The sequence below is a fragment of the Arvicanthis niloticus genome, chromosome 8 (assembly GCF_011762505.2).
Source record: "Arvicanthis niloticus isolate mArvNil1 chromosome 8, mArvNil1.pat.X, whole genome shotgun sequence".
Lineage (NCBI taxonomy): Eukaryota > Metazoa > Chordata > Mammalia > Rodentia > Muridae > Arvicanthis > Arvicanthis niloticus.
This window is the reverse complement of record NC_047665.1, coordinates 11,834,236-11,844,591: the sequence shown is the minus strand read 5'-3', so window position 1 is coordinate 11,844,591 and position 10,356 is coordinate 11,834,236. Positions and strand designations below refer to the sequence as shown.

The 10,356-nt window shown below is 47.9% G+C and overlaps 1 long non-coding RNA gene across 1 annotated transcript; it reads left to right on the top strand.

The window, feature by feature from the left end:
* The first annotated feature begins 2,371 nt into the window (after positions 1–2,371).
* LOC143443256 (uncharacterized) lies at positions 2,372–6,452 on the top strand. The gene is made up of 4 exons (XR_013112060.1): positions 2,372–2,486; positions 3,039–3,148; positions 4,389–4,810; positions 5,246–6,452. It is a non-coding gene; the product is annotated as an uncharacterized LOC143443256 (long non-coding RNA).
* The last annotated feature ends 3,904 nt before the right edge of the window (positions 6,453–10,356 follow it).

Below are 10,356 nucleotides of genomic sequence, written 5' to 3'. Positions count from 1 at the left end.
GGAACTTTGTGGCTTGGGAATGGCCATAAAAGTCACCACTGGCCAGATGTTAGAAGAAGTCTGCCGCACACATTCTTATGTAGCACCAGAGCTATTGGTGGGCCCCGGCTGTCATAGACTCCCCATGGATACACAGAACCTCAGCATCCTGATTTACTCTGTGGTTGCTGGGCTCACAAGGCACCGAGCCCTTCAGATCTGCACCAGCTGATTGCAGACCCCCAAGGCCACAGAGCCTGTGAGAACTGGGAAACCTTTATATCCTACTGTCTGTTATAGGTCTTGAGTACAGGTTAAACCATAGGCCAACTCATGGGATACTCATGGCTACGTCTCTGTGAAGAAGCTTTGTCACCAGCCTTCACAGTAATCACCCCAGTAATTCCAGTCACCAAGATTGCGGAAGCCATGGGCACCAATGACTTCGAAGTCCAAGAAGTCATTGAGTCTGTGGGAAAGAGAAAGTCTAATGATGTCTCGGGAACACGTACTATACCGAGATACTGATTGAGCCATGGGTTCATTTTCCATCAAACAGGAAAGTTTGCGAAGCACCGTTCAAACATGAGTCCTACAGGTCCTTCTCCCATTTGCCTCTTGGGCACTTTCATCTCATCTGGGAAGGACCAACTGCAGGAGGTGGATGAGAAAGGAAGGAGCAAGGGCTGCTCAAGGTCCAGCCCACGTGACCTACCGCGCTGCCCATCCTTCCTACCCAACCCCACCACGTGCCACTGTGCATGCTGGGAGTAGCTGCAGCATCACGGAAGAGATCGGCTTTGACTTGGGATCCAGTGAAACATTACCTGATGATATAGGCTCCCTGAACCCTCCCTAGGATAGGAGAACCAAAGAAGAGAATGACAGGAGAAGGTCCCCTGAGGAGCTGTCACTGGTTCCTATCATCAGTGAGCACTGGCCGCAGCCAGGCGGCCCCCACAGCCTCCCATACCTCTGTACGAAGGGGCTGAAAGGAGGTGAGGGTGCAGATTGTTCACTTGCTTCACAATCTATGTTGTTGCCTCTCTATCTCAGAGGAAAACAGCACATTTCCCAGGTAAGAGGTAATGAAGGGAGGAAAATGTGGTCTCATGGGAAACACAGCACAACTGACTACCGACATTCACTTGCCAATGGGATGCACCATGTATAGGGCATGAACCCTAAGATGTCTGTGACCCGAGAGGGAAATGTATCCCTGAATCCCCCTAATGTGAACTCCAGGGAAGTTGATCCAGGAGCAGAGAGCAGAGGGTGTGACGGGGGCTGAGGGATGAGGGGTGAGGGGTGAGGGAGGAGGGAGGAAGGACCAGGGCTTGGGGAAGGGGAACACAGGCTCAGGTGTGAGGAATCAGGAGGAGCACTGTGGTCCATCAGGGATAGCTCAGTGCTAAAAGTCTGTGTCAAAGTCACTAACAGAGTCCTTTTCTTGTGTTCTTTTTCAAGGGGTGAAAACAAGCCCAGCTCTGTGGTCATCAAACCACAGGGCTGGGGTCGACCTGGTATGGACTGAGAGCTACAGGAAGGAGCCAGGCTAGAACTCCAGGAGCCTGTCTGCTTGAACACCTGTTGCCATTCGGACAACTGTGGGAGCCAGGCACAGGCTCCCTACCCCTCCTCTAGCTTCCGGGTCTGAGCTAACAGCTCCTCCTTCCTTTAGTTTAACATGAGGCCGGTATTGTCCTCTGGAGAAGGACATGGTCCACATGGCTTCCATCTTATGAAGCTACATCCCTCCGGCCTTGGCAGGATATGTGGGATGGAACGTCCACAGTGAGAGAACTGAGTGTCCCACTGGACTCAGGGTCTTCACCAGCTTGCCCCTCATCCTCACCAACATTGTCACTGACCAGTGCAGAGACTGTGTAAGTCTAGCAGGATGGTGACTGACTGTAAAGGGAGGAGAGAAGGGGGGTGAGGGGGAAATGGGACATGGGGAAGACAGAAAGAAAAGGAAGAAGACAGGAAGGGAAAGGGCATGAGAGAGTCTGTTCAGAGGAAACTTCAGAGTCAGGTGCCTGAGAGGAAAGGAATGGGTGTTTTGGGTGGGGACCATGGCCTTGGACAAGTGGGAGCAAACTTTCCCTAAAGAGAGTTGGGGGTCGAGGGCACCTGTCCCTGTGGCCATCCCTGCAAGTGTTATGGCCCCCAGTCCCTCTACAGGTATCTGTGAGAAGAAGAGGATTTCTTCTTGGGTAACAACTTGTGCCAGGGTGCGTCGGTGGCATGCTGCCTTGCAAACCTGCCCCTGTCCTGAGGTGCTAAGGCAGGGTTCCACTGGTGCCTTCTTCTGCCTCTGCTTAACCCAGCCTTGGGATGATCTGGTAATGTCCGTGTCTTCATTTTCACAGGCCTCCTTCCGTGCTGGTCCCCTGTCCCAGGATTCCAAAAACTGGTGTAATTTTTCCTGTCCCATGGAGGGGCATCTTGATTTTCATTTTGACTACACCTTTGAGATTTTTTTTTTTCTGCTACACTGAGGCAAGGTAAGTAGGTATTTTCAGGCCTGGGACTCAGCATTGCTTTTTACAAGGCCAGTAGCCATGGGACTGCTTTGTGTCCAGTGCCCATCTTAGGGACCAGGCTTAGAAGGATGTCTTGGTCACTGTGTGGCTGCAGATATCAGCTGCATGGACCCCTGCTGGGTAAGAGTGGACACAGGGCTCTCTTGGGCATCCCCAGGTGGGCATCAGCTACCTGAATCAGCAGGGGAGTTAATCTGTGCTGGTCATGCCACTGAAGGTAATGTTAACTCCAGGATGGGTCTGTTCCGAAGTCTCATCTTGGCAGCATCTGCCAAAGTGAAAAGAAAGGGATACCAGGTAGCCGAGCGCATTCTCCCTCCATGGCATTCTTAGAGGATTTCAATTGACATTGGTGGGTCATTGAAGACTCCTATTTCAATGGCTACGTGTTACCCTTGGTTCTAATTTTCTAGAAGATCCCTCGTTCAATGAGTGGCGCCCAGCCACCTTCTTTAGGTGTGGGCCAAATGCAGTTCTCAAGTGTGAACATTTATTTCTCCTGTTCTCCACCAGGACCATCCTCCTTCCCCACGTGTGGAGGATGGAGATGTGCAAGGGGCATAAACTTTACACGCATTCTCCAAAACGGACCTTTGGCTTGCTTCCTGAGAGCAGAGAATTAGGTGAGGAATGGATCCCAAAGCCCTGCACACGTATGTGTTCTCACCTTGCCAGCTGGCACCAATGTGGTCACCAGCAGCTACTGGGTATCGGGCTGCCCACACTCGATGTTCCAGTGTAGCACACAGGCTACAGGTGTGGTCCACTCTACTGGGCAGCAGGTCTTCACTGTGAATTTCACTCTCCAGACCATTGTGGAGCACTGAGTCATACATACCGAAGGGAGTGGCCGAATCATCTTCCCACCTCACAACAGAGGAGACATCATGGGTCTCACAGGATCCCTTGCCCTTGGGGGCCGCTGTATCTCTGAGCCAGGCATGTGGCCCTAGTCATGCAGTCCTTTGTGACTCCAGGCTGGGTTTGGAGTTCACATGTCAACTCCAGAGTTCCACCGTGGTCTCCTTTTTTTTTTTTTTTTTTTTTTTTTTTTTTCTTTCCTCAGCTCTGCTGGCTCTGTTTGATATGTTTGGCATTAAAACTCTCTTCACTCACCCTGGACAAGTATAAGGGAGATTGAGAGTGAAGGGCAGAGAAAAGTGGTGGGAAGCCATTTCTGATCATCTGCTTCCAGAGCCTTCTGGAAGGAAAGATGAAAGCTTTCCTTCCAGAGGAAAGCTGCAGGGCCAACAGGGCTGAGCCCAACCCTGGACTGAGAGGCTCTGCTTCGTGCCTCTACCCAGAAGAAGTCACAAAGGAAGGAGACAGGCTGTTTACTTGCCTCTCTTTAGTCTCTGACCATCACCAGTGAAAATGAACAAGCTGTTCTCTACAGAGGCTTCGGTCTCAGTCCTGGGGAACATGGGACTTTGTGTCAAGCTATCAATTTGTCTGGAATGTACTTTTTTAAAAAAAAAAATAGTTGCTTGGCCAAACCTTGCTACCTGTAGCTAGGTCTGCCTTGAGCTGGCAGCCTGCATTGCTGCCCAGTGCTGGTTGCATAGGTCCATCAACTTTCACTCACTATGGAGACTGGACAGTGGGTTTCCTGGGGACTCCAGAATATGACCCAGCCTCGCAGGGGCCTATGAGGACAGGATGTGTTTGGGGGACCCAGACAATTTTAATCCCAGATACCAGTTACTATGTATGGCCTCTCTCCTCCTCGGTAAGATCTGGGAGAAAGAGAATTCCCTTGGGTAGCATCACCTGGGGGCTTGCTGTTGAAACCTCTCCCCCTTTGGCTGTTTTGTATTTTCACAGAGCAGAAAGGTTACCAATGTCTCTGTTTTTTCCATACAGCTTCTCCAAAAAACCTTGAAAGGGTTTAAGAATGTGTCCCCAGCGGATCCCTGCAAAGTCAATGTAGAGCTGTGCCTGTCCCTGGACAAAATCACCTGGGGAAAGGCATGTTTCTCTTCCTTGTCCCAGGTCACTGCTGATGTGAAGATGACTTGGGAACATCCACACGGACAATCTCTCCTTGGCCTTAAAGGGCTGGCCTGCCCTGAGAGAGCCACAGCTCAGCTAGGCTGCTCTTGAGATCACAAGTTCTAACCAGACATAGAGAATGCCATAGCTGTCGCATGCTTATTAGTGACTACCCAGATGGCTTAGAAGACACTGTAATTGAACTCCAAGGACTCTCATGTCTATGAATGCAAAGACTAATCACATAGAAGATGACACATAAAGAGATGAGAAAGATTTAATACCCTCAGCAGGTAAGGAATCAAGCCGCTGTCCCCCTCTGATAAAAGCATGAGGACTTTACTCAGGGAGCTTAAACATATTCCTAGATGAGCAGCCGTTCATAAGTATGCTCGACAAAGGAGGGAAGTACCTTCATGGCTGCCCACAGTTTAAGGTAATGGGGCACATGTTTAGATTTAAGTGATGTTGAGAAAGAGTCTCCCCAGGAAAGTGCCCATCTTACTTCATGGCCAATGGCACCACTGTTGGTACTTGGTGTCACGCAGCCACTTGTGGGCACAAGACCCACAGGGAGTCAAAACCACGTGACTCACTGAAGCTAGGAGCAAAATGCTGCTAAGACATGCCAAAAAGAATATGGTGACAGAGTATAGAGAATTTCAGTTTGTGTCTGTCCCGTCTACCTTCAGACTCAGTCTCCTCATTTCTTTCTATTGTTCTGGCAGGGATAAAGACAGTACTAAAACCTCCTTTTGTGATGGCTGCTGTTACCCTGAAAATCCCATCCCCCCAAGAAGGGGGATGGTGCCCAGCTTGCAGCTCCAAGGCTCCCAATAGAGCCTTCTGCTCCAGAGATGTATCCATGACATTGCTGATGCGTGATAGTGAGTGGTTGTTTCCATGTACTGCTTCGCCTTTGTCTGCAAGGATCTGTCTCCCCACTTGCAGAGCACAGAGGTGTCCAGGTGGCACAAAACCATCCCCACCCCTTCTCCAGGCTCCTTTCTGCTATTGAAGGACAACTGACCCTTTGCTGGTTGGTATATGTTCTGTCAGGCTTCAAGCTTCTTCCCACCCTGGCTGGGATGCCTGCAAGCCAAATGGAAAACAGTAGTGTCTGTAGCCTATCCTCTTAAGCCTTTTAAGAGCCAAACCCTCTCCATTTGCTGAATAAAACTTCCCCAGGGTTAAAACACCCTTTGTCCTAAGGACTAAAGACAACATAAATAAAGTGGAAATGTGGACTGTTCGGGTCCTCTGTGAGTCTCCTCTAGGCCACTGTGGGCCACAGGGTCCCACTCTAAATGGCTGCTGCATGCACACAGCTCTTAGCGACCCTTCCCACAGTGTCCTCCACTGCAGTCTTCCCATAGCCTAATGAGGAATGGCTACAGCTTTGGCCACAGAGCACGTAAATCTGTCTTGTACCTTTGGAAGTGCAAATGAGAGATAACCAGTTCATGAGGTAGACCTGTGCTGATAGGTGCGCTGTGCAGGTCACCTCGGGCTTAGACAGGTTAGAGATTGGATCACGGGTGGAAACCTCCAAAACTCAGGGACAAAATAAGTCTCCCGTGGTCACAAACTGAATACTTCTGAATTGTATGTTTATGGAAGGTTAACTGACATACTTGTCTCCTTGGAGGACAGCCTTGTGTGGCATAGTCCTCCAAATAGCCAGGGGAAGAGACTCTTGAGTAGTAGAAATTCAGAGATGTTTGGACTGCCAAGCTACCTGTAGCTATGCATAGACAGGCCCAGGTTTTCAGCTTTCATGGACTGTCACTCAGGTTTGGGTGGGCCTTCCAGTGGTAAAAATGTCCTTTTTTCTTAAAGTCATTGCTGTGCCTTGTATGTAACCCCACATCAATATTCCTGACAGTGACCCCCCAATAAAACTTCATTGCTTCACCAAATAAAACATTTGTGTATAATCATGTATTCATTACTTTGGTCTCTCACGGACTTCCTTTCTGGGGTGAACAAACGTGTTTGCATTGTGTCTCCCTGGGAAAAGGTCCATCCTATGACACTTTGCATCCTAACAAGGACTTGACAGAATCGGAGAGGACCGTTGCATGGTGGTGCTGTGGGTAGCCTGCTGTGGCAGTGGGTTGCATGGTTCTTACTATAGGTACGGAAGGATGCAGCTGTGCTGAGAGACTGCAAGTTGGAGTGTCTATGGGGGCAGTGGAGGATGGCAGTCGTTGCCTATATTGTGTGATGTGGCATGTCTATTTGAAGAACGAGGTCTATGACGTGAGGATGAAGCTGCCTTTCAGAGTAACATGCAAGGGTTGAGATTGTCTGAACGTGGCTACAGACATGGCCTGGCCACTACTGATGCCTGTAATCAGAAATGCATCAGAGGCCAAGGCGACAGCCAAACAGGAACTCATTTGTGTAAAGGAGAAATTAGACTGAGAGAGGGGGAAGATGGCTGGTATTCTCCATGGTAGCCTGTCCATGGCAGCCTCCGCTTCAGCAGGCAAATTAGATAAATTAGAGGATCATGTACCGATGTTGGCTTGCATGTCTTTGGCTTGGAGGTCAAAAGAAAAGAATAATATAAGTTGGATCCGTGCTGAGAAGCCCTTCCTGGGAACCAAGACCTCTGCATCCATGAGAAGAACCTGAGAGTAGGGAGAATTGGTAGAAGTAATGAGAAGTAACCCACCCAGTGTGACCTTTGACAGAAAAGAAGGAAAATCCGTGTTCTAACATTGAACCTTAACAATGGTCCAGTACCAGAAGGCTCACACCTGAACCTATAGAATTGGGAAATCCTTTAAATGAGTAATAAGAGACTGTCACAGTTTGGCTTGTGAGACTGTGAGATATGGACATGCACCAGATCAGTCTGACTGCTGTCGAGGCAGAAAAGCTAACAGTATACCTACCTACCTCCTCCTCAAGATGCAGTCTGCATCCTGAGATGGTGAGGAGTAGAGTAGTCCCATATAGGTTGGCTTATCAGAGCCAGTAGGGCACTTGGTTATATTCTTCATCAGAAGTTCCTGTAAATTATCTGGGAATAAACATAAAACCCAATAGAATGAATATTGGTAAACTTTGCTAGTAGACCTAGGACTATGGGGAGCCTGTGTTCAATCCTTGGGTCAGTGGGTCAGATAGAACTGTGTTCACAGGACACTTGAAAAACAACAAATGTTAATTCACGGTTAAAATTGGTATGGGGCTTTGGTGAGTCTTGTGGTGAAGTACGGTCTCGTAAGAGAGGCTTTGGCAAATCTGAACAATCTAGACCAGAATGTGAATCAGGTTTATAAAGTGCTTAATCACTTGGGAGGAGATGAGGTGTAAACAGACAATGGGTCCTGTCTGAATTACCCAAAGGAGGATTTAGAGAGAAGTGTGTCCAGCTAGATTTTCTAGGGCAAGTATTTTATAAGAAGCCAAAAATCTGAGCTTATGGATCTTTGGAAGGCCTTAAGGTCTGACCAGCAACTCAGCAAATGATGTTAGAAAACAGAAGACATGGAAGTATAGGTGGTCCCCACTGCACCCCCTATGCAAGAAGATGCCCCAGAGTGGGAGCCACTGAAACATTCCTGTTCTGGGGACAGCCAAGGGTGCCTGTGAGCGAAGGAAACATCACAGTAACCTGAGACCTCAGGTTGAATTATGGATTTATTGGCCCCCAACTAATGTGTTAAATATTTGGGATTTGGTGGATATTGGAGCTGAGTGAAGCTCAATTCATGGCATACCCCAAAAGCACCGGGAACAACAGGGCCCCAGCGGATGAACATAGGGAAAAGCCGGTGCAGGTAAAAGGGGCTTTTTTGTTCTTCTGGTGAGGAAGTATCCCACCCAAGAGTACATGGTGCGCTTCTCTCCACTGCGAGAGAACACCCTTGGGTTAGATATACCATTGGGCCACACCCTCTATACAACTCTTGGTGAGTTTTGTCTAGGAGTGCAAATGATGAAGCCAGAGTTATGTGTGGTCGGGCAAGACGGGAGGGAGCCTGTAGAATTGCCTACTCAAAGTAGAACAGAAGCTTCTCAACCTCTCTAAGGCCGTGACCCTTTAATATAGTTCCTCATGTTGTGGTGACCCCCAACCATCAAATTATTTCTGTTGCTACTTCATAACTATAATTCTGCTACTGTTATGAATCATAATGTAAATATCTGTATTTTCCAATGATCTCAGGAGAACCCCATGAAAGGGTCAATTTACTCCCTCCAAAGGGGTGATGACCCACGGGTTGATAACCTATGATCGTAGTAGAGTGATGAAGGCCAAGTAGTATGGATGACCTGGGAGGCCATGATAAAGTTAAAAAAAATCATTAGAGACTTGGAAAGGGTAGAGATTGTTTATCCCATGCAGAGCCTTTTAATAACTCGTTATGGTCCATGAAAAAGCTATGGCTCCCAGAGAATGACTGTGACTTACAGATAGTTAAATAAGATGAAATAAAATAAATAAGATTAATTAAATAAGATAGTTCTCTCATCCATGCCTGTCTTAGTCAATGTTCTATTGCTGTGAAGAAATACCATTACCAAGGCAACTATTATAAAGACAACATTTAATTGGGGTTGGCTTACAGGTCAGAGGTCCAGTTTATTATCAAGGTGGGAGCATGGCAGCATCCAGGCAGGCATGGTTCAGGAGGAGCTGAGAGTTCTACATCTTCATCCGAAGGCTACTAGGAGAAGACTGGCTTCCAGGTAGTTAGGACAAGGGTCTTAAAGCCCACACCCACAATAACACACTTCCTCCAACAAGGTCACACCTACTCCAACAAGGCCACACCTCCTAATAGTGCCACTTCCTAGGCCAAACATACTCAAACCACAATGACTCTATACAAAATATTTGACTGAACAGCTGATAAAAGCAATGATGTCTTTCTATGCTCTGCTAGACTTTGCTGTTTTTTTTTTTTTTTTTTTTTTTTTTTTTTTTTTAGCTGCTGGGTCCCAAGGCTCATTTATATTCACATGGAGTGGTCATCAGTAGACCTTCATAGTACCTTCCCAAGGTGACCTTTACAGTATCCACTGTTTGTCATGAGATGACGGCTCTGGAACTCTCTCTGTTATCCTGTATTCCTCTGTCCAAAGCTTTCATTATGTAGATGACATAATGCTATCCTCTGAGGGCTTTACAGATTGAGCACAGCAGCTAAAGGACACACAGTGCACCTGGGGGAACAAAGATGGGGGATGAATCCACCACATGAGATGCAAGGCCAGATGCAGCTGTAAAACTCCTGGGAGAGTTACAGTATTGCAAGCCACACTTGATGGGTGACAAAGTCATTGAAAAGAACCCTACAGCGGCCAGTGTCTGTAAATGCAAAGGAGCTGCAGGTGTTCTTGGGGCTCCAGGGTTTTGGGGAGGATTGTCACAGCCTACCTTGCTTAATTGCTCATCTTTGGTATAGGTTGATAAAGTCCAAATGGAGTTGGGAGTTCAAAAGCTCAAAAGCCATTGAGCAGGCTAAGACCCTTGTGAGGCAGGTTAAACATCTATATACCCATCACCCCCACTCTCCTTGCGTCTTAGTTAGAAATTACCAGAAGCCCTGAAGAACTAGAGCAGAAACAATCTGAGCAAACAGTTCCAACAGGTATGGAAAAGGGCAGAAGCTTGGTGTAGAGTACCAGAGCGGCGGTGGCTCCCTGTAGATAAAGCATTACAGTTGGAAGAACTCAACATCACTGGCTCCCACCCCAGTCACACAAAAAGAGCTCATGCAATTATGGCTTAGACTGAAAGCCCTCTAGCCAATCCTCTCTGGGGTGGCACAGAATCAAACCTTACAAAGGTGATGCACATATTTACAGCAACGTGGTG